Source organism: Crocuta crocuta, unplaced genomic scaffold (genome assembly GCF_008692635.1).
Source record: "Crocuta crocuta isolate KB4526 unplaced genomic scaffold, BGI_CrCroc_1.0 scaffold67, whole genome shotgun sequence".
Taxonomy (NCBI): domain Eukaryota; kingdom Metazoa; phylum Chordata; class Mammalia; order Carnivora; family Hyaenidae; genus Crocuta; species Crocuta crocuta.
Window position 1 is genome coordinate 1573832 of NW_027531896.1, and position 24783 is coordinate 1598614.

Here is a 24783-nt window from a genome sequence, read left to right on the forward strand (position 1 = left end):
AGTGAGGTCAGTGTTTGGGCCACTTTGCCAGGGTCAGAAGGCTGTTCTTCCAGGAAGGCCTGCAGAGACCCTGGGAACGGGACCAGCCCAGCTCACAAGTATGAAGAGAATGCCGGAGAGGAAGTGGCGGCTGTGAGTCAGCATTGAGTCATCTTGTTCCAATGAGAATGAAGGCTGAGGTGTGCGCCCTTTTTTTTTCTTTTTCTTTTTCTTTTTTTTCCCTTTTTTCTTTCTCTCTCTTTCTCTGTCTCTCTGTCTCTCTCTTTTTTTTTTTTTTTTCTTTCCTTTCTGGTCTCAGTCATGTGGACACACCACTGGGAATGGAGGGAAATACGTGACTGCATGGTCGATGCTTTCTAAGTTGCGAACTCCTATTCCAGGCGGGCTGTGCCTGAGTCAGTGCCGGCTTCAGTTCTTCACGGCCCGGGGCCCTGGGAAGGTGGAGCCAGCTGCTTCTCCCCCGGTGAGTAGGTTTCTGTCATTTTTACAATCATTTCTATAGTCTGCCTCAGAGTCTCGGCTGGGTTACGGTAGTCGCTTCTTGGAGGGGGCATGCATTCGAGACTTAGAGGATCCATGATTTTAGAAAAGTTGCTTCCTCTGCTCTCCCCCCACTCCCCCCCAACAATGACTGCATCTGAGCCTGCTCATCTCAGTCACTAATTGGGAGTGTGTAGAAATTCATTCGTCGTACATTACGTTGTCTCGGAAGAGAGAGTTGTGCTTGGTTGGAAAATAAGCTGTTCCACACTCCCCTTTGGAGCTATGGTGAAGTTCAGAGATAGACATGGGTGACTTTGTGTTCACCCATGGCTGCGGAGGCTGGGCCAGCTTCTGCTTCTCTGAGGTGTAGGAAGACAGCCCCCTGAGACATTTCTGGCTGCATGATCTGAGCCGCCCAGTTTTTAGTGCAAGAAATACAATAGAGAGGCAGAATTTTGGCTTCCCTCTCCAAGAGCCTGTGAATGATGCTGGGAACTTATTGTATGCCTTTTCCTTTTGCTTGTGACTATCACTAACTGGTAAAATCAGAAAGAAAATGTGCTGAGAGATGGTGGGCTGGGGGCCTGGGGCAGTGGGTGAAGATTGAATAGCTGAGCCCTTGAGGCCCGATACAACCTTGATATGTGTTTCTCAGCCTGTTACTATTCTGATGAGCCCTAGCCTTCCAGTCAAGTAAACTACAGGAAACTTTTTTTTCAAATGTCATTCTAGTTACTGTAAATGCAAACGGTTAAAATGTCATAAATACCCTGTGATAAACATTTTTTTTTAAATTTGCTTAAAAACTGCAGATCAGTAAGCAGGAGATGACAGGGAGCTTTTTCAGTAGGGTCATTTGAGTGTGTGGGCTTTCTGGGTTAATAATGAGTCAGCACCAATTGCTAAAATTGGAGCACCTCGAAGAGCACATGCGATCTGCCCTGGGGCACAGCACCGTGGCTGGCTGGCCCCTCCGGGACGCTTGGGCTGTTTGGTCTGTGGTTAGACTCAACTTTGGGTACCTTCCCTGTTCTGTGACCCCCCTCCCCGCCCCCTCCCAGTTTAGTCCCAGCCTTCCAGTGCACCCCTGCAGAAGACCCTTTGCTAATAGGTCCCTCTGCCGGGACCCTCCCCTGTGGCTGATCTCCATCATTTTTAGGGTCTGCCTTGATAAAACTGGTTGGGCATACAATTCGTTAAATTAAAAATACAGAGTCTGTGAAGGGCAGGGACAGCCTGGGGTTAAAGCTGCCTCCAGTGGACTGTGACGTCACACTTGCTGGGGGATCAAGTGGAGCAGGGAGCGGGGCACAGCNTTCCGAGGAAGAAAATCTCCCTTGAATCTTACTACTTTTATCTGTAAACTGAAAAAAATGTTAAGAAAAAACTTTCTTAAATAGCTGGGGTTGCAGGTGGGAGGTTCAAAGGCCAAATGCAGTCCTGTTTGAGCCCCCCCGCCCCCACCCCAGTTCCGCTCATCTGCCCAGGATTGGATTTTTGGATTCAGCTAACTATGGTGGGACCCCCTATTGTTTAGATCGCAAGGTCCATGGAACCCTAATGTTGCAAGGCCCTGATTAGCCTTGGCTTGGAAGCCTTGGGCTTTTGGACCATGACATTCAGAGGCTGCTGGGAGGGTTTGGAGAGTCAGCATCTGTCCAGTGCTTGCTTCCAACAGCGCTTGAACACCGCAGGAGCCCCGTCGATGTTAGCTCTACCTGCTTCCCTCCTTACCTGGGCTCTGCAGGTGTCTGGGCTTGTGGCCTCTGAGTTAGCGCCATGACTTTTCCAGGCAAGATCCTGTGATTTCAGTGTTCTCAGTGGCAAGGCTGAGAGTCTTGAAACTCAGGACCTCAGCAAGGCCGACACCAGGGATTTCTGAGGTGGGATCCCAGCCCAGTCTGTCTCTCTTGGTGAGTAAGTATGTAAGCGCACAGAGAAACGCCACTTCCATGGAGAACAGAGCCCAACAAGGCGAAATGTCCTAGGCGGTGTCTCAGTGGTGTGGGTGCACTAGCACTTTCTCTTGTTCCCATTTCAGAGAACATGCCAGGTATCAGACGTGTGTTTATCCCCAGCTCCCGTGTCTTTAAATCCTCCTGGATAAAAACGCTGTTGGGAAGTAGTTTTGAGGTGGTTGATTTCATCCGAGGTATGGACTGTATTCTTTCATGTAGAATTCGAGCAGTTGTATGAACACTGGAAGTCAACTTACCCATGAGAAACAAGCCTGTGGTGAACTGATATGATCACTCTTATAATCAGGAGAGTCATTTTAAAAAGCCAGAAATAAGGCCCTGGGCAGATCTGAGAACCGAGCATTCATTAATACGATTTGCTGCTTTGTCATATTTTCCAACTACCAAAAGATGCTGATTCTAAGTGAGGGTGCAGGCAGGGAGTGAGAAAAGGAAACATTCTATGATAGAAACTGAGCAGATATTTTAAAAGGACACCTACTGCGAAAAGAAAATGCTGACAGTCTGATGACATTTGGAAATTGCCCGGTGCCCCGTGGTCATGGCGCCCCTCGGCTTAGAGACTGGCCTATCGCTGGCTGGCCCTGCCGACCACCCCTCCCCTTTCATCAGCACCCCAGCCTGCGCTCTCAGTACTTCCCGCCCAGAGGTTTTCATGGAAGCTGACAAGTGTCCGCACTACCCGTCGCTGTACGGAGAGCTCACCCTCACGTTGGGCAACTTATACTTCTTGGGGTCTCACCTCCCTCACAGTGAAATGGGATTAATAAGAGTACCTGCCTCCCGGGGCCTTGGAAAGATCAGTGATGCTTCACACACAAGTTACAAGGGGACTTGGCGGCTGTTAAGTACACCTCCACTGATTCAGACACGCATCCAGACACCTTTCTATGTCTACCTGGGCCCCGGGCCCTGGGGGTGTCCATAAAGAATTGGCCTTCATGCTCCTGAAGCGAGCTCTCATCTGTGTCCCGCTCTGATCTGATGAGGTAAAGGGAGGATGCTTCCGGGGTGTCTCTGGGAAAACCTGGGGCTCTAGACACTGTCACTATGCTCACTGCCGTGGCCACCATCGTTTTCATCGTTAACATCCACACGGTGAGAGCAGCTCCCCCTTCCTTCAGCCCAACCACAGGGCAGTAGCTTTCTGTGCATTTCCTTTAACCCGCTGCCCCCAGCGCGCACACGTACCCACCCTGGCAGACAGGAAGGATGGCCAGCTGCTCAGCCTATTCCAGGTACAGGAGTCCCAGGCAGGTGTATCAGACGGAGTGGCCGCTTCAAGATACACGTGGCTGACGGAGGGGGTCTTCGCCTCCATCAGGAGAGGAGCATCAGGAGAAGCAGGGGACCCAAGAGGGTGCTGTCTGTAATCCAGCAGACTGGGGCCGCAGGCCAGAGAAGCCAGGACCACTGGCCTCAGACCTGCTTCCAGAGTGGAAACAGATGGATGCTGCACTCACGCTTCCTGACTAAAGCCAGCTACAGGCAACTTCTGCTGATTTGAAAACCATCGCAGTATGTGGAGGTGACTCATATTGAAAATATTAAGTAAGGTACACTTAAAACTAAAACCAGGGTGAGCATAACATGGCCTTTCCTCGCCGGTTCTGAAGGTACCCAAGATCACGCCGTGCCCCCAGAAGCCAAATCTTCACGCTCATTCTGCGGGGGTCTGGAAGAAGGGCCAGGTGGGTCCCGTGGCTCAGTCAGCCTTCTCTGGTATCACCTCGCACTGTTGGGCACCGGGTGCTTTCGACAGCTCTTCCTGAGAGTGTAGGCTTTGCCTGCTGGCCATGGCTGTCTCGTGGTGACCAGTTACAAATGGTGCCACTTTGTGGGTGGTTTCCTCCCCCAGCGGTTACCTGTGCCAGAGTGCAGACACCCCTTTCTGTTTACGGTGCGGTGGCAGGGCAGTCGTGCACTGGGTCCGGTGCTTCGGGGCAGAGCTGGGGTTCCTCATGGCTTCTAGAGGGTTCTGGTTAGACCACAGAGCTCAGGCAGGGAGAAGCCAACAGAGGATCAGAAGGAAGTTGGGTCCACAGGAAGGAGGAGTGGTCAGGAGGCTTGATGACTACTCTGATTAAAACAGAACAATAACCACCTGGTTTTATTGCATTTTTTTATAATCAAGAAAGCTAATGGTGATGGCGAATCTTATCCACTGTGGCTTTCCTGCTCAACTTTTTGCTTTTAGAATCGATTACCCTGCGAGTGAGGGCTTCTGTCACAGAGGTGTTTAGCCTTTCTCTCCCCATGTGGCCCTTTCAAATATTGATCATACTTATAATTTTGGAATTTTTAGCAATGGCAGAAATGTAGTTTAGCTGTGCTCCCTGGACAAATCTTTCACAGAGTGTGAGAGGGATGCATGGGTTTCCATCAATTTAGACAGATACAAAGGAAAACTTTCCAAACTAACAGTGGCTCCAGTAAGTGTCAAGCTTACGTTGTCTGGGACAGAAAAAGATTGGAAGCAGGCTGTCCAGGGAGAGGGTCAGTGGGCAGCCAGTTCATTCATCTCCCTTCTCTGTCCTCTCTGTTAGCACTGGTTTCCTTCCTCAAAGTTATCTTATGGTTTTGACACGGCTGCTGCAGCTCCAGCCATCACATCTGCATTCCACAAAGGAGGAAAGAGGAAAGTGGGAGGATAAAAGGCTAGGCATTCCAGACATCAGGCTTCTTTAAAGAGCTTTCCCAGAACTCCCAACTAACCCTTTCTGCCCACATCTTTATTGGCCACTGTTTCCACAGCAGCCAGAGGAATATAGCTTTTTAATTGAGAACATTGCTACCCCCTGACAACATGAGGGTTGTTGACAACACAGGAAGTAGAGGAGAATGGATATAGGACAGACAACAAGCAGTCTCCACAACAGAGTGCGCCTGAAGACAGTTAGATTTATGCTTTACAGAATTTAGCTCCTCTGGGACCAGGGTCTACTTTGTGAAATAACCACATCGGTCTCATCAGAACTATCAGGAGAAGACGGGCTTCAAGAGCCCTGAACAACTGGAGCAGGGCATTCAAAGGGACAGAAATCCCTTGCTTTTTGTATCAGAGTCAAATAAGATTTCTTTCCATGCCTTTGTCTGCATTAGTACATATTTATCATTCCCCCAATAAAATAAAGATCATTCAAACACTGACTTGTTTCCTGAGTGCTTGCTTGGTGCCAGGCGTTGTTCTGGAAGCTTTGCAAATATGACCTTACTTAGTTAGCACAGAACTGTGTGCAGCAGATTATCATTCTTGTTCCCATCAAGCAGATGAGGAATCTGGGACACAGAAGGATTGGGGTGAGGGCTAAATTACACTGTTAGTATGGAATGGAGCTTGGCTTTGAACCCAACAGTCTGGTTCTTTGACTCAGGGAGGTGGAGGTGAACTGGGCAGACCAGGTCTTTTCTATTTGTCTTTCTGGTGAGACAGATGCGAGCCCAATAATGTCAGGTTGCCGTCAGTGCCCCTAGGGGAAGGGCACAGGTTGCTGGGGCGCCTCACGTCTTGCAGCACCTCCTGCCTAGAGGGAACTCAGTCCAAGCTTAGCGTTCGTTCCCCCCGCAGAGCACATACCAGGAATCTCAGCTATGTCTGGGTTCGTGACTCACCCCCTCCCTCGCAGCCAGCTTTTCCAGAGTCAGCTCCTGAGTCAGGACCACACCCTCCCAGCCCCGAGGACACAGACGGGGCTTCAGAAGTTCGGCAGCCTTCCAGCAAAGAACAGAATGGCCGAAGTAGAAAAGTTTCAGTGCCAGGGACATGCAGTTTATTCACATAACTCAACCCGCTCAAAGGCCAGAGAAGGGGAACCTGTCACACCCTACGCTCCACACGACCCCCCTTATCTGGTGGCACAACCAGGGCCACGAAGACTCACGAGAGAACAAGACGGAGTTTCCGGTAATGGGTGTCTGCTGTAATTCTACCGTGGACCAAGTCCCCTCCTGTGTTTGCTTTGCTTTGCACCATCCCAGAGCCTTGCTTCATGCCTCCATCTTCCTCTTCCAGCTCCCTTACAGACAGACAGATGGGCTGGCCAGTGACACATAGGCTGCAATGTGTAGTGGGGATTTTAGGAAAGCTCCTTAAAGGAGTCTGACATCTAAGAGGCTTAACATTTTGTCCCCCACTTCCCTCCGTCCCCCTGTGTGGAATGTAGAGGTGATGGCTGGACCTCCAACAGCCTTATTGAAGTCAGAAGACGACTTGGAGAGAGAAAGCCAGTGCTAACGACAGTAGAGCCGACAGATCGTCACAGGGCTTTGCCTGGAGATGTAACTATTTTTGGAGCGGGTTTACCTGCGTGATGCAGAGGGAGGGATGAGAAATCACTGCTGAAATTCAGTCTGTAGGTTCTTTTTTTTTTTTTTTTAATATTTTTATTTATTTCTAGGAGACAGAGAGAGAGTGTGAGCAGGGGAGGGTCAGAGAGAGAGGGAGATACAGACTTTGAAATAGGCTCCAGGCTCTGAGCTGGCAGTCAGCACAGAGCCCGACGCAGGGCTCGAACCCACGAACCGCGAGATCATGACCTAAGCGAAAGTCGGACGCTCAACCGACTAAGCCACCCAGGCGCCCCTCAGTCTGTAGGTTCTACCAGGAGGTCTGCGGGGTGCCAGTTCCCTTTGTACAGAGCTGTCTTTTATGCCTCTGGTATAAGGAGTGAGGAAGGACTCAGGCAGGGCTGCATCCCTGGGTTATGGACTCTCATGGCACCTTCCTCATATGAGAACATATTATGATGGTCTTGGTGAAAAGATGAATGTCATCCATACTGGATTCATTGGTATATAATCATATCCACTATATTCAGGTTTTTCTTCTGATTTTGAAAGAAATAAAAACATTTGATTTGCGAGAGGGTTATGCAGAGGGCATCCCCCGGAGGGCAGAGGGCAACCACAGAAGGGCCCCTCCTCATGGAGCATGGGGACTGGTCCCTGGAGGGGTGCCTCTGGATGGTGGGTGACCCTAGGCAGCCCCTCTGTAGATGGCAGGTGAGCCTGGCTCCTCCCGGGCTGCTGATGAGCCTCAACAGCCACGACACTTCTGTCATCTCCAGAAATGATACGGAGGATTTTCAGAGGAGATTTGTCCATCCTGTGTCAGTTTCCCCATCATCCCTCATCTCCCCTGTAATGGCTCTGCTTGTCCAGTTGTTCTGTTCAGGGGCATGAACTTCAGTCCACAGGGCTAAGGTATCAAAAATCTAATACTCCTTTATTCTCGAAATTTCTATATTGTATCATCTGCTTCATGCTCTCCCTGCTGCTACATAACTCTGTCTTACTCCCTCAACCCGGCTAAGGGGATATTCAGATTCGGCCATTCTTGGGAACCTTTGTTTGTCCCCGTGCTCCTGGCATCATCACACAGTCTCAGGGTTGGGGGAGGGCGGTGGCAGAAAACCAGGGCGGGGCAATCCGCAGTCTGAGGTGGCCGCCACCATTGCTGTTTGACATCTAACACTCAGCATGCGTGGGGCTCCAGAGCTGACTGGGGTCCCCGCTCCAGCTGGAGGAGCCCGCACGACCTGGGTGTCTGTCTCTGAATTTACGTCCCTCTTGGAAATGTGCCCCTGCTTTCCTGACCGTGGTGTGAGCTCCCAGCCTCTGCAGCTAAGGAGTATCTGCTGGGGACCCCCCTCTACAAGCCTCGTCCCGTCTGCTAACTGCAGCTGGGCCTCTCCTAGACTTGGGCCCCCCCAAGTTTGGTGTGGGGGGTAAGAAGGAGCAATGACGGCAGCAGAGGAGAGACAGAACACCCTCAAGGGACCAGTGAACAGCATTGTTCAACAGAACTTTTTGCGATGATGAAAATGTTCTGTTTCTGTGTTAATGTGTAGCTATAAGCCACACGCATCTACTGAGCACTTGAAAAGTGGCTAATGTGACGGAGATTTTGAACTTAAACTTCTATTTTATTTCAACTTGTTTCAAATTTCACTGTACATAGAGGCACAGGTGGCTAGTGGCTGCCATATCGGAAAGCACAAATCTAGAGCGTGTTTTCCTGATCTGGGCAGCTTTGGAAAAGGGGCCATCACCCTGAGAACAAGTGTGGCGTGAAGTGTGGTGCTGGCGTGAAGGGGTGAAGTTGAGCCTGGCTCTCAGTCAGTCCTCAGAGGGGTGGAGAGCTTCTGGGCCAGGGGCTATGGGCCAGGCAGGGAGGGGGTCCCACGAGACTCTCTGCCACCAGTGCCACTACTGCAAGTCTTAGCGTAGTTTTGTCTGGGGACAAAACGTGAGGCGGGCTCTCAGGGTCTGAGTGGCCCAGGAGGATGACCTGGCCAGAAGGCGGCCCAGGCAGGGCACCTGACACCTGGAGCGTTTCTGCCAGTCGTGCTGATGGTTTCTTCAGACCATCCTGGTATGTGCTGTTTGATCACGAGCGTTCCCGTGTGGGGAGAGGTATCCTCAGTTTTGTTTGTGCGGAGCCAACCTGGGACTGACCAGACTGGCCTGAGGGAAACCTCAGGCTTGATTCCTGTCACTGTTGTTCTACAAGTCCCCCAAATGTGTCTTTTGACTCTTTCGGTTTTTTAAGGGAGAAGGATTAACCCATATTCAGACAGGAAACACGCAAGCAAGCGGTGTGGAGATAAGCTGAATGGGGGGAAGAAACAAACTCAGGCCCCAAGCCCACGCCCCTCCTCCCCCCTGCCCTGTTCCATTGCGACATTACAACACAGCAAAATGATGTTCTCCCACGTGGGGGATGGGGGACATGCTGCCATCCCTCCCCTGAAGCCACCTCCAGATTCCGGGACTTTGCTCTGGCCACTCCCCCAGGCGCAGTGCTGTGTGCTCTATGCCACGACCACCTGTCAGTGGGGAGGCCACGAGCCCCCCAGAGGAAGCCAGCTCAGCTCCACCAGCTTCTCGCTGCCCAGCCTCAGTGCCTGCTGACCTCGGTCTCCTAACCTGTGAAATGGAAATCCAGGAGTCAGTGGCACAGAGGGCTGCTGTGCGGACGAAAAGGGTCAGTGCCTGAAGAAGTCGTAGCAAAGTGCGGCACCCAGCAGGTGTTCAGTAGCATCAGCTGTTGTTATTGGAATTGCTGCCTTTTTGCTGTTTGTTTCTGACAGAGACACCTTTCTCTGGGCCCTGGACCGCATCCCCCGCCCCCCCCTCCCCCAACGGTCCATCCGCTCCCAACTCGGGCACCGGGGGAATCCCATTGTGCTGCCTCCATGTTTGGTTTTCTCCAGGCCCCGGGCAGCATGAGCTGTATTGCCTAGAGCTCAGGGCGGGGGCTGATTCAGTGGTCCAGCCCTTCATTTATCCATTGAGACTTAGGGAGAGAGGGGATGAGCCAGTGCAGTTGTTAGAAGGGCTGCTGGAGGGAGACGCAGGCCATGCAGGCCAGGGGCCTCTCGTGTGTTGGGGGGCTCTGAGCGTCCCTCAGAGGGTCCCTCCCTTTGAGTGAAGATCTGAAAGGACTCGGTTTGTGCATTTGTGTGTTGCTTTGTTTTCTCTGTGTGATTAGGGCAGCTAGGGTAGCTTCCCGGCTCCCCCTGGCTAGCTGTGTGACCACGAGCGAGTCACCAAGCCTCTCTGATGGGCTGTTCAGTGTGGTGAGGTCACCCGCCATGACGAGGGCTCAACAACCCAATTTGGAGCCATCCTCATTGCCAAGACACTCTTCACTGTCTGTCAGGAGCTCTCTGGGGTCAAAGGGCACTGCCCACCACAGCAGTCCCTCTATGTGAACCCCAGGAGGGGCCATTTAATCTATACTTAAACCCCTTCCTTCCTTCCGGAGCCAGCCCAGCCTATCCCTGCAAAGCGCCGACTGAGGAGACAGCATTCCATAAATAATCCAAAGCCTGTTTTCTGGCACTTCCGCATTTTGGACCTAACTCTGCCCTGCTGAAGGCATTCAGTCATATCCGTGGTCATAATTATGGGCCCAATTCAGCACATTCATTACCATTCACTGAGCAATGATTCTGTCCCAGAAACTGCTGAATAATAACACGAGCCCCGGCTCCTTCCAAGACGAGCCCTTGCAGCTGCGTGGCCGCGACCACTGTGTTCAAGCTCTTCCTCCTTTCCACGGTTCCTGAATGTGTGCACTGAGGTGCTTGGCAACCTTGACCCCGTGCTGCCCTTCTGGTCACGGGCGGCAGGTTTTGGCATCCCGCCCTCACAGGAGCACAATGGCTGCCCTTGTGCAGGATGCCAGGCTGAGGTTTGGGGCCAACCTGTCCATCGGCCCTCAAGCTGCACTTGTAGTCGCCTCCTGTCCCTGCCTCTCTGTGTGGGGCGCGTGCAAAACCACATCTCCCTCGTTTTTCAGTTGGGGACTGACTTTTTTTTGTTGGTTTTTAAATTTATTTTTTAGGCTAGGTAGAACTTTGCATTACCCTTGGTCGAATCTTCTAGATTTGGCCCATATATTCTCTAACATAAAATGTGAAGCTTTACATCATCGGCAAGTTAGGGAGGGAGAGGTGTTTTTTGTTTGTTTGTTTGTTTGACGTCTTCCCCAGAAGACTGTTTGGATCCTTGTAGACCTAACAGTGGAGACGGGTGGCACTCCGCTAGTGCCTGCCTTCAAGGCTGCCAGCATCTACCATTCCAGGGCACCTCACCGACAGCTCACCTTGCTGCGCTGGTTTCACTGACGCTGATGAATGGATGGTGAGACATGTCACATATCAAATGTGTGAGGTAATCCTGTTGACAAATGGGGCAGGTATTGATAATTTAGACACTGAGCCAGACTCCTCCTGATGCGTAGCCTCACCTCGTTCTCTCTCATCCTCTCTTCCCCATCCTCAAATCCTGGCAGGTATTGCAGAGGACAGCTCAACCCTTGAGTCTGTCATGAGATACTAACAGTAAGTCACCTTAAATATCTAGAACATTTAAATGCTCCGTTGTTGCAGATTGTTGCTTTAGCTGGTTATACATAGTCGCCTCCTCGGGGTTTGTGGGTTGGATGCGTTTGATTCCTGTCAGATATGTCTTTCAGATAGGCCACTGAGCACGGCCTGACAGATGGGTGGCTGTCTCTGTGTGGCGGTCCTTTTGAAGTCCCCAGAAGTGCCTGCTCTGTGGAGGGGAGAGGAGAGATGCAGAATGAGTACAGACTGCCACCCAGCAGCATCAGAGGTGACTGCAAAGAGAATGCTCCCGGTGACAGAGTAAGCCGCTCAGTCACTGTCTCACCTTCCCAAAGCGGGGATCACCTGCTCTGTGTTCACTCTCTGAGTCGGTCACCAGGGGCACTTGGGCTGAACAGGAACAATCCCTCCAGAGGGGCCAGATTACACTGTCTTTAGGAAGTGTTGCCCCCTCTCAGCCCATCCCCCCCTTCCCCTTGCCCTCTGGTTGCCAAAATGATCGGAATCTTCCAACTCTAATTTCTACCACTCTCTGTGAACATGAGTAGCCAGGGGCAAGCGACGGACTTCTTATTCAAATGGAAATTGTTTTCCACGGTTCAGAAAGGAGAGAGTTCCAGAAGTTTCTGAGCAAATGGATTCCAAAGATCATTACAGTGACTGGGGCTCTGTTGGTAGAAAAAGGGGGCCCCCTGGTTCTCAAGGTGGAGGTTTTAATTTATATCTTGTGCAGGACTTAGGGGAGATTAACCATGTGGCTTAAACTGTATGTAGTAAATCAATTTGATTTTGAAAGGGCCTCCTGGCCACAGCAGGGGATGGAGAAACTAATATTTATGGAGCGTCTTCCACAGACCGGTGTGTGCTGGCTGCTTTGTATCCATTAATTTGTCCAACCCCCATATCCATCCTGTGAGGACAGGCAACTCTTTGCCCATGTTGCAGACAGGCAGCTGGGTTCCAGGGTGCCCAGCTCAAGGCAGAGCCAGAATTCCCACCAACCTCGCCCAAAACACCACAAACCTCCCAACAGGCCAGATGTCAGGCTCTGTGTGGATTCTATTTCCTGGGACCACACCCGGATTAAAACTTTTTGTGGATCGTTCAAATAAATCATTCCCCAAATGGAGAACAGCTTTTCTTTGTAACCTGAGTGGCTCTTTCATGACCTCAAGGAAGCTTGCTGGCATCTCCGTGATGAGTCATGGGGAGCACCCTCATGCTAGGGGCACCTTGAGGGACTCACCTGACAAAGCACCCTCCTCAAAGGTGGCATTGACTTTCAGCTGGGGCTTTCCAGCATCTTTTGAGATGGGCATGTGGATGTCTCTTTTAATCTGCAAAAGTGTCTAGGGAATAGAGTTTCCAGCTTTAATTAATTTTTGGAATAAGGTTCAAAAGTGAAAGTAAATAAGAAGGGGTCCGGTGAAAAGCACCCTGGCCCCCCTCTCTTGCTCAGTTCCCATTGACCTCTCCTCTCAAACCCTTCTTTTCATTGTTTACGTGCCCAGAGTTTCTTTATGCAAATGCAAGCAAGTACCTGAATGAATCTTTTTCTCTTCTTTCCTACTTTCCATAAAAACTATCACAATCGTTTTTACTGTTAAACCATGTTTGTGTTCTCGAGAATACCAGGTTGTGTGTCCCCTGCAGGGGGGGCTGCTGAATTTCAGAGCTAGTGGGGTGGCCATGCTCCCCTGTCTCAGGTGTCGTGTGGGTGAGGCAGGCACTTGTCTAGGCAGTAGAGGGACAAGTGAGCACACAGGGAAGGCCCCGTGTTGGAGCTCTGGTCCCCAGCAAAGCCCCAGCTCTGAGATGCCCTCTAACAGCCTGGGACTCCATTTCCTGGGGGTGGAGATCTGGCAACGAGCCAAGGGCCGAAAAAGGTGAGCGGTGACTTGTCCGCCCTGTGTTTCATGAGGGTCCCGGGCCCCCACGGTCAGCCTGACACCAAATTATATTTACAAGAGACACGGAGGAGGTGATGGAGATTGAGACTTGACAAAGAATCAATCTCAGACTTCTTTTAAACATCCCCCACCTCACCCCCGGGAAAGCGTGTGGTCTCACTGTGGCATGAGGCACCCAAGTGGCTGACATTTCACAGCACCTTCTCCGGGCCAGCCGCTATTCCGAGTGTCGCGGAGTGACCCTCAGTGGTGATCTCCATTTTTCAGGGAGGAATCTGGGCCTGATTCCTCCGTTGGCCATAAAATGACCATTTAGCTAACAATGAGGGGGCCAGGGTGCAGGCCAGACAGCCGGCCACGCAGCCACAGCTGGTTTCTCACGGCAGCTCCTGGGCCCAAGAGGCTGCCCGGGTTTGACTCTCAGAGCACCCCCAGGGCTAAAAGACAGAAGACAGCACAGAGCCCGGGGCGGCTGGACATCCGCACTGAGGCATGGCAGCCGTGGCCCTTGTCTGGGTGTCCTTGCTCTTTTCAGGGACTGGCTGGCCACCGGTCTCCTCGAAGGCACTTCCTGACCGGGGCCATTTCCACCCAGAGCAGCACTTTGAGCTGTATGGAATCCCACACTGCTAACAACCTTCAGCTTCACTCTTAGCACAGACATTGACCCTGACAGAAAAAGGAAGCACGTGGGTCTATCAGAAGGCAATTTATTTTCAGGGGAGAGAGTCTGGGGGGAAACACTGGCAGGAGAAATAACAGAGAATGTGAGCAGAGGTCCAGACTCTGTGAGTCATCGTTCAAGGCCTCTGTGTGTGTCATGGGCTGAATCGTGTCTCCCCAAAATTCACGTGTTGAGGCCCTACCCCTCGAGTAACTCAGAATGAGACCTTATTTGGAAATGGTGTCATTGTAACCATAATTAAAGATGAGGTCATAGTGGAGGAGGGTGGTGTCCTTACAAGTTGGGGACGTTTGGACGCCAACACGCACAGGAGGGGGATGTCAGGTAGAGATTGCACTGATGCTGTGATAAACCAGGGGAAGGCGGGAGGGAGGCTGGGGTCCCATTCTCTCCTGTGGCGCCGACAGCGGGAGTGTCGCCCTGCCACACCTCGGGCTCAGGCTTCTTCCCCGCACAACTACTAGACAATACGTTTCTGTGGTTTGAGCCCCCAGTACATGGTACTTTGTTACAGCAACTCGAAGAAACAGAAATAGTGCACATCCTTCCAGAAGCTGAAGGAGGCTGCTCTGAGCCGGTTTCTGCCCCAGGTCCAGCTCAGCCCGTACCCAGGCAGTCCTGCTTTATTTAAACAACGAAGATGCCCTCACTTTGTTTTAACTTTTCCCGAACTGCAGAAACACGGAGGTCTGAAAGCGGAATTTGGTCTTGACATGAGCTCTTTAAAAAGGGGGCGGTGGGTGGTGGGTGTTGGGGGAGGGAGAAAAAGAAAGAGCCACTTTGTCTTTGTAGGTGACGGGATCCATGCTCTGGTGGGCCGGATGATGTGTCCCCAGGCAGGGCCGGCTTCCGAGCCACGGAATCTACACGAGCTGAGCTCCGACTAACCTCAGTCCGAGGACCTCCCCCTGGCAATCGGCACTTTCACCCGCTGTCTGTTGCCCAGTCCTTTCCCTTCCACCCGCGTTCACACGCATCCCTCCAAATTACAACTTACAGAGAAAACAGGGAGGCTCCCGAGGGCCGGGAAGTCACACTTTCTGTGGGGACTTTTCACAGTGTTTCCTAGTTATTGAACAAGGGTGACTGTGAGCCTAACACAAACATGGCTTTGACAAGCAGTTCAGAAAAACAGGAACCGCCGATTCATGAGAACTTAAAGAAAAAAATAGTTTAAAGAACTGAGAAATTGCCACATTATAGTGAAAGAATGTCAGGTTTTGGAAATGACAAAAACGAGCAATTTTCACCTCGAAAACCTGGTGGAGTCAGTTACACAAGACATAACCACACACAAACACGAGCGTTTCTTATAATATAAGGGCATTTACAGTCAAGAGTATTTCATGGAAAGTTATTTTAGTAGCAAGGGTAGCCTTCAGCAATGAGTATTGGTTAAGAGAGTGAAACCCTGACTTCAAAGTCAGGAGGCAGAGCCCGAGTGCACTCGCAGGGTGCACCGGGGACGGGGACTGGGCCCAGCCAGGGGTTCGAGGCAGCTGGAGGTGTTGGGTCTCTGCTCACACATGTACTGACTGGGATGCCCTTGTGACCCGGCAGGGCACACCCCCGCTGCTGGGGCCCTTGGGTCGCTGTAGTTTGCTACAAGCGCCAGCTTGAAAATTGTTTAGTAATTCTTTTTTTTTTTTTTAATTTTTTTTTTTTAATGTTTTATTTATTTCTAGGGGAGAGAGAGAGACAGCGTGAGCAGGGGAGGGTCAGAGAGAGAGGGAGTCACAGACTGAAACAGGCTCCAGGCTCTGAGCTGGCAGTCAGCACAGAGCCCGACGCCGGGCTCGAACCCACAAACCGCGAGATCATGACCTAAGCGAAAGTCGGACGCTTAACCGACTAAGCCACCCAGGCGCCCCAAAAAATTGTTTAGTAATTCTTTTATGGTAAAATTGAGGGCATCATTTGCTACGAGGAAACTGGTGTGCAAGCTTGTGACTATGGGATATAAACAGCTTGTGACCTCAAGGTAGAGTTTGGAGAAACAATAAATGTACCAGGTGGAGAATGTCCGAAGGGTGGAGGTGCTGGGTGACTGCCCTGGGGCAGAGAGAGGGCTCGGCTGGGACCCCGGTTGATGGTGCTGGTCAGCTGTCAGGACACCAGGTGCGGGGCTTTAGAACAAGTGACTAGGGGGCGCCTGGGTGGCTCAGTCCGTTAAGAGTCCAGCTTCGATTCAGGTCATGATCTCCTGGTTTGTGGGTTTGAGCCCCACATCGGGCTCTGTGCTGACAACTCAGAGCCTGGAGCCTGTTTCAGATTCTGTGTCTCCCTCTCTCCCTGCCCCTCTCCTTTGCTCGTACTCGGTCACTCTCTGTCTCAAAACCAAATAAACATTAAAAAAAGTTTAAAAAAATAAAAAAAGAATAAGCAACTAGGATGGGGGTACTCACCCAGCTGTCTCCCCACAGAGCTATCTGCCGTTCCCATTCAGGCTTGTTTTCTTCCAGTGTTGCCTGGGCAATCCATCGAATAATTAAATCTTCTTCAAACTGTAGAATAGTACAGTTCACATAGAGCTCTTTGCCCCATTTTTGTGATCATCTTACTGTGCAGCTACATAGAATTGGTATCTCTTCAGAAGGCTCTGGATCTGGGGGTGGGTTTAAAAGTTGCTCTCCCTGGGGCGCCTGGCTGGCTCAGTCGGGGGAGCTTGTGACTCTTGCTTGATCCCAGAGTGGTAAGTCTGAGCCTCACGTTGGATGTAAAGATGACTTAAAAATAAAATCTTTAGGGGCAGCTGGGTGGCTCAGTTGGCTGGGCATCCGACTTCAGCTCAGGTCATGATCTTGCAGTTTGTGAGTTCGAGCCCCGCGTCGGGATCTGTGCTGACAGCTCAGAGCTTGGAGTCTGCTTTGGATTCTGTGTCTCCTTTTCTCTCTGTCCCTCTGCCCATGCTCTGTCTCTCTCTCTTTCTGAAATAAATATTTTTTAAAAAATTAAAAAGTTAAATAACATCTTTTAGAAAATGTTGCCCTCCCTGCTGAAGAGTTTTAGGACATAAATCCAACAAAATAGTAATTAAGCCCTGAAAGAAAATGAAAGGATTAAACTCAGCCTCCAGAAATACTAATTTTTAAAACAAACATATAAATTGGGGCACCTGGGTGGCTCATACACTTAAGGGGCCAGTGCTTGCTTTGTGCTCAGGTCACGACCCCACGGCCCATGAGATGGAGCCCCGCATCAGGCTCTGCGCTGACATCGTAGAGAGTGCTTGGGATTTTCTCTGCCCTTCCCTCTCCCCCCCGTCCCCCCCGCTCTCTAAATAAATAAACTTTAAAAAAAAGATAAAAAACACAAATGTGTAAATTAGCGGATTGTTCTGGGGGGAGCTGGTTTAAAGAAGGGCTATGGGGGCACCTGGGTGGCTCCGACGGCTAAGCGCCAGACTTTAGCTCAGGTCATGATCTAACAGTTCGTGGGTTCGAGCCCTGCATCGGACTCTATGCTGACAGCTCAGATCCTGGAGCCTGCTTTGGATTCTGTGTCTCCCTCTCTGTTCCTCCCCTGCTCACGCTCTCTCTCGCTCTCTCTCTCTCTCTCTGTTTCTCTCTCTCTCAAAAATAAATAAACATTTTAAAAAGGGCTGTGGACTACTCATTAGTCTTTTATAACTTGCTTGCTCATATTCCTTTTTTTTTTTTAACTTCAGGGGAGAAGACCCTCTATGTGGCTGAGCAGAACACAGTGGTCATTTAAGGGCTTTCCCATCAGAGCTCCCAGGAGACCCTCCACGGGGCTCCTTCGTGGTTAGTGCAGGCCTGTCCTCACAGCTGGACAGAGTCCCAGACACCGTGGCAGCCATGATGGTCTCACTGTCTCTAGCTTCTTTTTTTAAAATTTAATTTTCAATCTTTCAAACAAAAAAATATATAGTTTATACATTTCTTTCAGCCTGTTCATATTCTTTGCCTCCTCTTCTTCCTTCTCTCCTTTCCTTTCTTCCTTCTTTTCGTTTCTTATTTTTTTCTTTTCTTTTTGGTTGTTGTTCTTTTTTGTTTTAAGTTTATTTATTTTAGAGAGAGAGTGCAAGTAGGGAAGGGGCAGAGAGAGGGGAGGACAGGATCCGAAGCAAGCTCTGTACCGACTGTGGGGCTTGAACTCACGAACTGTGAGATCACGACCTGAGCCGAAGTCGGATGCTCAACCAGCTGACACTGGTTATTGTTCTAGAAGAGCTCTTCTCATATTCTGGGTCTTAAACCTTCGATATACACGCTGCAAATCATTTCTCCCAGTCCATTGCTTGACCTCTTACTTTGTATACTGTGTCTTTTATTTTGTGGAAATATTTAATTTTTATGTAATCCAATCTGTTATTATTTTCTGGACACCCAGGTTCTGGCTTGCATAGAAAGTCTACTCCCACCCCTAGATTACAAAACTATTCTCACATACTTTTTTTTTTTTATCTTGTGGTATTTTATAATTTTATCTTTCTGGTGTAAAATACCAAGTTCATGGGGTTTTATTTTCCTTTACATTTTGAAGAAGAGGTATCCAGTCTTTCTTTAAATGGATAGCAGTTTTTCCTAGCACCATTTATTAAGCAGCCTACTTTTTCCTGCTGAAAATACTTTAAAAGATTTCTTTTAAGTTTATTTATTTTTTAGCGAAAGAGAGAGAAAGAAAGAAAGCATACATGGGGGACGGACAGAGAAAGAGAGAGAGAGAGAGGGAGAGAGAGAGAACCCCAAGCAGGCTCTGTGCTGTCAGAGCAGAGCCCAACGTGGGGCTCCATCTCACGAACCATGAGATCATGACCGGAGCCAAAATCAAGAGTCAGATGCTTAACCAGCATCCCAGCACTCCCCACTGCTGAAAATATTTCAGGTTTATGGGTTTTGTACTGGGAGATTCAGGTGGGGGAAAGGAGGCAGTTTGGGTTGGAATGTGGAAGTCAGTGCATTGGCACAGCATTGCTATCCGGACTTGGGGCTGAGGGATGGAAAAACAGTGTAGAGCTTTCAGAAACTAGGAGATAGAAACCAGAAAGGGTCAGGGTGGTAACTGGGGGCCAGCAGACCATGAACATGGTGGAGGGAAGGTAGAGCTGCAGCAGAGGGGGGTGTGAGTGGAGAGCCAAGAAGAAGCTTGGAAAAAATGGCCCCAGCTGGCAGTGAGCTCGGGAAAGGCAGACGCTCATGCCGGAAGCAGGCAGGCTGGGCCAGGTCCCGGGAAGACTTGTAGGCATGGCGAGAATCAGGTTCGGATATTTCCATACTGAAAAATTTGTTGTGAAGTGTGCAGAGGAGGCATGTGATCCAGATAAAAGAGAAGCCTGAGTTTTCCAGAGCCGAGGCAGATCTCCTGAAGAGTAAGAATGGACATGGCCTACGAGAAGGAACTCTACCCCACCAAAGCGCAGGGGTTGAGTCAAAGCAGATGATTTAGTGGAGCTTGAGTCTGCTAATAGCTTGTGAGGGTAGAAATCTAGAAAGAGCTCCCAGAGGGCCAGCCTGAAGCCCCCTTTTCAAAGAAGTCTTTCCAGGATGCTGTGCTGTGAAGTCCCCAGTGGGGGGAGACCATTAAGTCCCCAGAACTGTCCCATCTGGGTCCGTGGCAGATGCCAGCTGAACCAGCCTCATGGGCTGATGATCTGTGAGATTGTCTAGGGCTCTGTGTTCAGAGTGCCCACACCTGGATAAAAGTTCTGCTGTTGCCATCTTGAAATTCTCAACACATTCCGGACAGGGAAATGCACATGTTCTGCATTCGGGCCTGGACGTAGGCCATGGGTCCCAGCACTGGTCCTGGGAGCCCAGACGTTGCTTACAATCCTCCAGCACCGTGTTCCAGTGAGCTCTGCTGGAAAGCAGAGGCAGCTGGAGATGAAATGTAGTTGCCTTTAGTGACTTGGACTCTTCGCTACAGCTTTATGTAACAGCAGATCCTGATTTATGAAATGTACCTTAAAAGCAACTTACAGAAATGCAACTTACAGAATTTGCAGTGAGATTCTGTCCCCATTAAAGAACCTCCAGCCACAAGACTTGCTGTACTTGGGCCGTGTTCTCTGCCCTACGCGGAACCCACAGAGAAAGAAGGCTGCCAGCAGGAGGCTTAGGTGCTCAGCCGTGCACGTATCCTAAAGGTTCCCAGAGCTAAGGGTCGGGGGCCCTGAAGCACGAGTTGTAGGGGGCCTCTGTGTCCCCATTGATGACATGCTCTGTGGCGGGGGGCTGTTGGCCAACCTTTCCGGTTTATCCACCAATCCCTGGGGATTCCTGCAGATCGAAGAAATCTTCCTTTCTCTTTGGGATTCTTCTCTTACTTCTTACTTCTTCTCTTACATCTCTTACACCCCCTGTATCCTGCCTTGTGCAAGGGCCTCCCTAGGCAAGAGTATCAGCCTGGCGGCACCAGTCAGAGGGGGGCCCATTTCTACCACTCCTGCACGTTAGACCCAGATACCCCCACACAGGGAGAACCTTGCCGCCCAGTTATAGAGTAAGCACCACAGGTCATGATACCAACCCACCGTCCCACTGAAATTCTCCTAAACACATAGTTATCTGGTGAGTTCTCCTTCTGGATTTGACAGATCAGCTTCCAAGCAAGGAGAGGGTGCTGAGGATAGGGCTTGCTGCAGGGTTCTCGGACTCTGGAGGCTCATCCAACACGATGGCTTGTGAAATGGGACATCCAGGACACCCAGTGGCAGTTGCTCCCATAGGAAGCAGAAGCTTCAATAAAACTTCCTCTCTGCTGTTTTTATGCTCAGGCTGCTTGTGGGTCAGTTATTTGATAGTGTGGCAATGGAAGAGAAGGGGTACCAGTGAACGGTGTAGAACATAATAGATGCGATGCCCCAAGAATTATTATTATTGCAGGACTTCTCAGAGCCTTTGGCCATGCTTTGTAAATATGTGAAATGTGCTTTGTAAATATCTGAAATGGCATAACCTAGCCAGTGTATGCTAAATGTAGATGGTGATGGAAGCTTCCTTCTCTTTTTATCTTGAAGAATTATAGAGGACCAGAGTTCCAAAGATAAAACACACCAATGTTATGGAAATTTAGAAGGAATATGTTAGTACGGGATAAAAGAGAGCGACATTTGGATTGAAATTTTTTTTTTTTTAATCAGAAAAGATCCCTAGATCTCCCCAGAGGGGAAGAGTGGCATGGCAAAGTCTAGTGGCGTGTGGCGGATCTAGCGCTGGCTGGCTAGGGCAAGCTTGGGGGCAAGAGGAGACTGGGCAAGTTTGTTAGAACCTCAATTGCCAGACCACAATGTTGAGCCTTTCACCTGCAGGCAGTGTGCATTTGTGTGTGTGTGTGTGCGTGTGTGTGTGTGTGTGTGTGTGTATAGTGCTTAAAGGTTTTGAGCAAAGGATAGGATGATGCATGCACAGCTTCAGAAAAATGACTCGGTGGGAAGAACTGAAGACATCCTGGAGACTCATAACCCTCATGGAAGGCAGCCTCAGCATGGAAGCTAGGTGTGGCCAGGAGGGAATGGACCCAAGTGGCGGGGCAGCAGATGGACACACGGATCAAGGTAGAAGAGGCAGCACGGATGACTGGCTGAGTTCTGAAACTCCAGGTCACCCATGTCACCACTGACATTTCAAAAGCTCAGACCAGTACCTGAGCCGGTACAGGGGTCAGGAGAATGACTGTGGCCATGTGAGGGGAGGGTGTGGAGTGAAATAGTTTCTCCAACCCGAGCATTAAGAATATTACAGAGGGGTGGAACCTAGGTGGCTCAGCCATTTTAGCGTCTGACTCCTGACTTTGGTTCAGGTCATGATCTCACGGTCGGCGGGTTTGAACCCTGCACTGGGCTCTGCGCTCACTTCTTCTCTCTTGGAGCCTGCTTGGGATTCTCTCTCTCTTCTTCTCTCTCTGTCCCTCCCCCTCTGGCGCTCTCTGTCTCTCTCAAAATAAAGAAAAGATAAGAATATTACAGAGGGGTTGCCCCTCTTTCCCTCAAGTGTGTACTGGCCCTGCAGCCGCCAGCAGCATGTGGGAACACCCGTGTGCCAGGAGCACACTGCACGCCCCCCTTTGAAAGCTGTCCACATGAAGGAGTAGTGGCCGGGAGAAGTAAGAGACAAGAGCTGTGATGGACGGCTTACTGTGGCTGGTCCGTAACCACAAGCCTGGAGATAATGCAGTATTAAGTAACGAGCGTTTAGTAAGACCTCGTCCAACTCAGTCTGGCTCTCCTTGCTCTTTGGAGCCACCAGAATCCACTACTCACTGAACTGCTTGTCCTGGAATCTCACAAATTCTCACAAATTTGCACATTGACCTTGCTAATAAAGGACTAAGTAGATAATTCAAACAAGCCCTGTGGTTTGGAAGTCACAGATTTTGGTGCTTAATGCTCATGCATAAGGCAAAGCGTTTGAAGAACGTTTCCTAGACCGAGGCTTTATGTTTGGATCAAATGCAGCAACTCTAGACAATCTCCCAAAGGAATTCAGTTGGCCTCTGTGGTCGATATATTCCCCTCCTATGGGCTCATCCCATGCATGTAGGTATGTGTGTTCACATTCATGTATGAACATGCATGAGCATGCCCTCATATGGAGACACTTGACTCATGAAATTTTAACCCATCCTTAATCGAGGTATATAACCAGGACAGATTGATGGAAAGCTTTTAGCACTTGAAAGAACAGACATGAAAGTCATCTTGCATTATAAAGAACACCAAAACATACTGAGGAATATTCCTGCATTGCATAATGAAGTAATGAGTGGTGAAAAGCCACTGTTATTTCATTAAGCATGAAGGTACTGATGAAGATGCAGCAAAGCATCAGAAAGGAATCCTGGTGGGAACAGCTTACAGCCTTGAAGGAGACAAGTCTAAGCAATGGGAGCATAAAGAAGGAAGGGAGAATGCTGGAGAGGGCTTGGAGGGTGACTTACCCTGAGGCCCACGGTGCTTGTGAAGGTGGCGGCATGTGGACCAGGCCTTGAGAGGCAGGTGGATGTGGATGTGCAGTGGTGGACACGGGAGGCTGGGCGGGCGTAGGGCTCAGTGTGCTCAAAGACATGGAGGTGGGTGTGTCCAGGCGGTGGGTGTGTCCAGGAGAAGGGTTTGAGCAGGGGTGATGTGCGAATCAGCACAGAGGTGGAGGTATGGGGCCCAGCAGTAAAAGTGGGTTGGTTCTGATCTGGCTGCTGTGACACAAATACACAGATGAGTACAGACCCTCAGGGAAGAGCCCTTAGGACACATAGTTTCTTGCAAGATTGACTTTCCCAAACCATGGCTGGAATTTTCCTTTGGGGGGATTACTCTCAGAGCCCATGCAGCAACCAGAAGGATTAGAACCCTCATGGCCCCAGCTGGCTCACTTCACCTGACAGTTTCTAAAATCTCTCACACGGAATTTGTCACTCTATTAAGGATCCATAAAATGCACTCTGAGCCTGAAAAGTTTTTTCAAAAGAAGAGCTTGAAAATTGACCCTTAAGCAGCAGAAACCCCGACTTCCAACCCACAGGGTTTGTGTGAATTATCTCCGTAGTCCTTTATGAACAACATCAACATTCAAAAAGGTGCGATTCTAGAACAGGCAGTTCTGGGAACCAGGTTTCTCTGGTTCTAAGAAGCAAGAAAATTCCCTTGTCTAAAGGACCACCAGATCCATTTGGAATATTCTTTATTAATCACGTACTATAGCAGTAATATAACTCCAAATTACCTAACTGTGGTCTTTCCTTTTGTGATGGTGGGCACTTTCTTCTAAAGTCAGAGACTCGTCACAGTGCTCAACCTGAATTCAATCGCTTCTCTCCGACTATTCCAAGCTAACTTTGGGCATGTGTCTTTCTGTGTGTCTCTCCGTGTGTATCTGTGTCGTCCATGCTGAAGTCCAGGCTCTATACTCTTTTCCTTATTATTTAGGATTCCACCGGAAGGACATTACCAAGCTTTGGGAAATCGAAGTTCACATGTTGACTGAGATTATGTGGGTTGAGGGTCCTCTGAAAGCGTGTAGCTGGGGCTGCCTCAGTTGTGTCTGATGGCCCACGAGATATAAACCTTGAACGTCTTGCAACTCTGTCATCCAAGCAGAAAAACCGAAGTGATTTTCAAACCAGTCCTAGGGCGTCCATAACAAAATGTCACCGACTCCATGGCTTAAATAGCAGAGATTCATTTGCTTACATTCCTGGAGGCCGGAAGTCCAAGGTCAAGGTGTTGGCAGCTTTGGTTTCTTCTGAGGCCTCTCTCCTTGGCCTGTAAATGGTCTTTTCCCTATACATGTGCTTGTCTTCTTTTTTAAAAAATATTTTTTAAAGTTTATTTATTTTGAGAGAGAGAGAGAGAGAGAGACAGCCATAAGCAGAGCTGGGACAGAGAGAGAGGGAGAGAGAAAATCCTAATGCAAGCCTTGATCTCATGAACCGTGAGATCATACATAACCTGAGCTGAAATCAAGAGTCAGATACTTAACTGACTGAGCCACCCAGGTGCCTCTTCATCTCTTCTTCTTATAAGGATAGTCATAATGGATTAGGGCCCACTTGTGTGACCTCATTTTGCCTTAATTTCCTCTTTAAATTTCCTCTTTAAGGGGCGCCTGGGTGCCTTAGTCGGTTAAGCGTCCGACTTTCGCTTAGGTCATGATCTCGCGGTTTGTGGGTTCGAGCCCCGCGTCGGGCTCTGTGCTGACTGCCAGCTCAGAGCCTGGAGCCTATTTCGGAGTCTGTGATTNCTTTAAAACTCTTAATGCAGAGTTCCGTACTGAGTAGATGCATGGAAAACGTCAGCTCTATGATTATTTTTACTTTTATTTTGTGCATGCCGTAGCATTTCACAAAGCTATTAGTCCTTTCCTAGACTCACCTCGGAGGTGCTACCTCGTACAAATCCACTCTAACTCTTC

The 24783-nt window shown here is 49.8% G+C and overlaps 1 long non-coding RNA gene across 3 annotated transcripts in view; it reads left to right on the plus strand.

Moving 5' to 3' along the window:
- The first annotated feature begins 85 nt into the window (after positions 1–85).
- LOC144239411 (uncharacterized) overlaps positions 86–24783 on the plus strand; it is a 146877-nt gene continuing 122179 nt past the window's right edge. For 2 of the 3 annotated variants that reach the window (XR_013337422.1, XR_013337421.1), the window contains exon 1: positions 298–463. This is a non-coding gene — a long non-coding RNA (uncharacterized LOC144239411). Of the gene's footprint in view, positions 180–297; positions 464–24783 lie in introns of those variants that run through there. The other variant, XR_013337423.1, reaches the window with a different exon arrangement.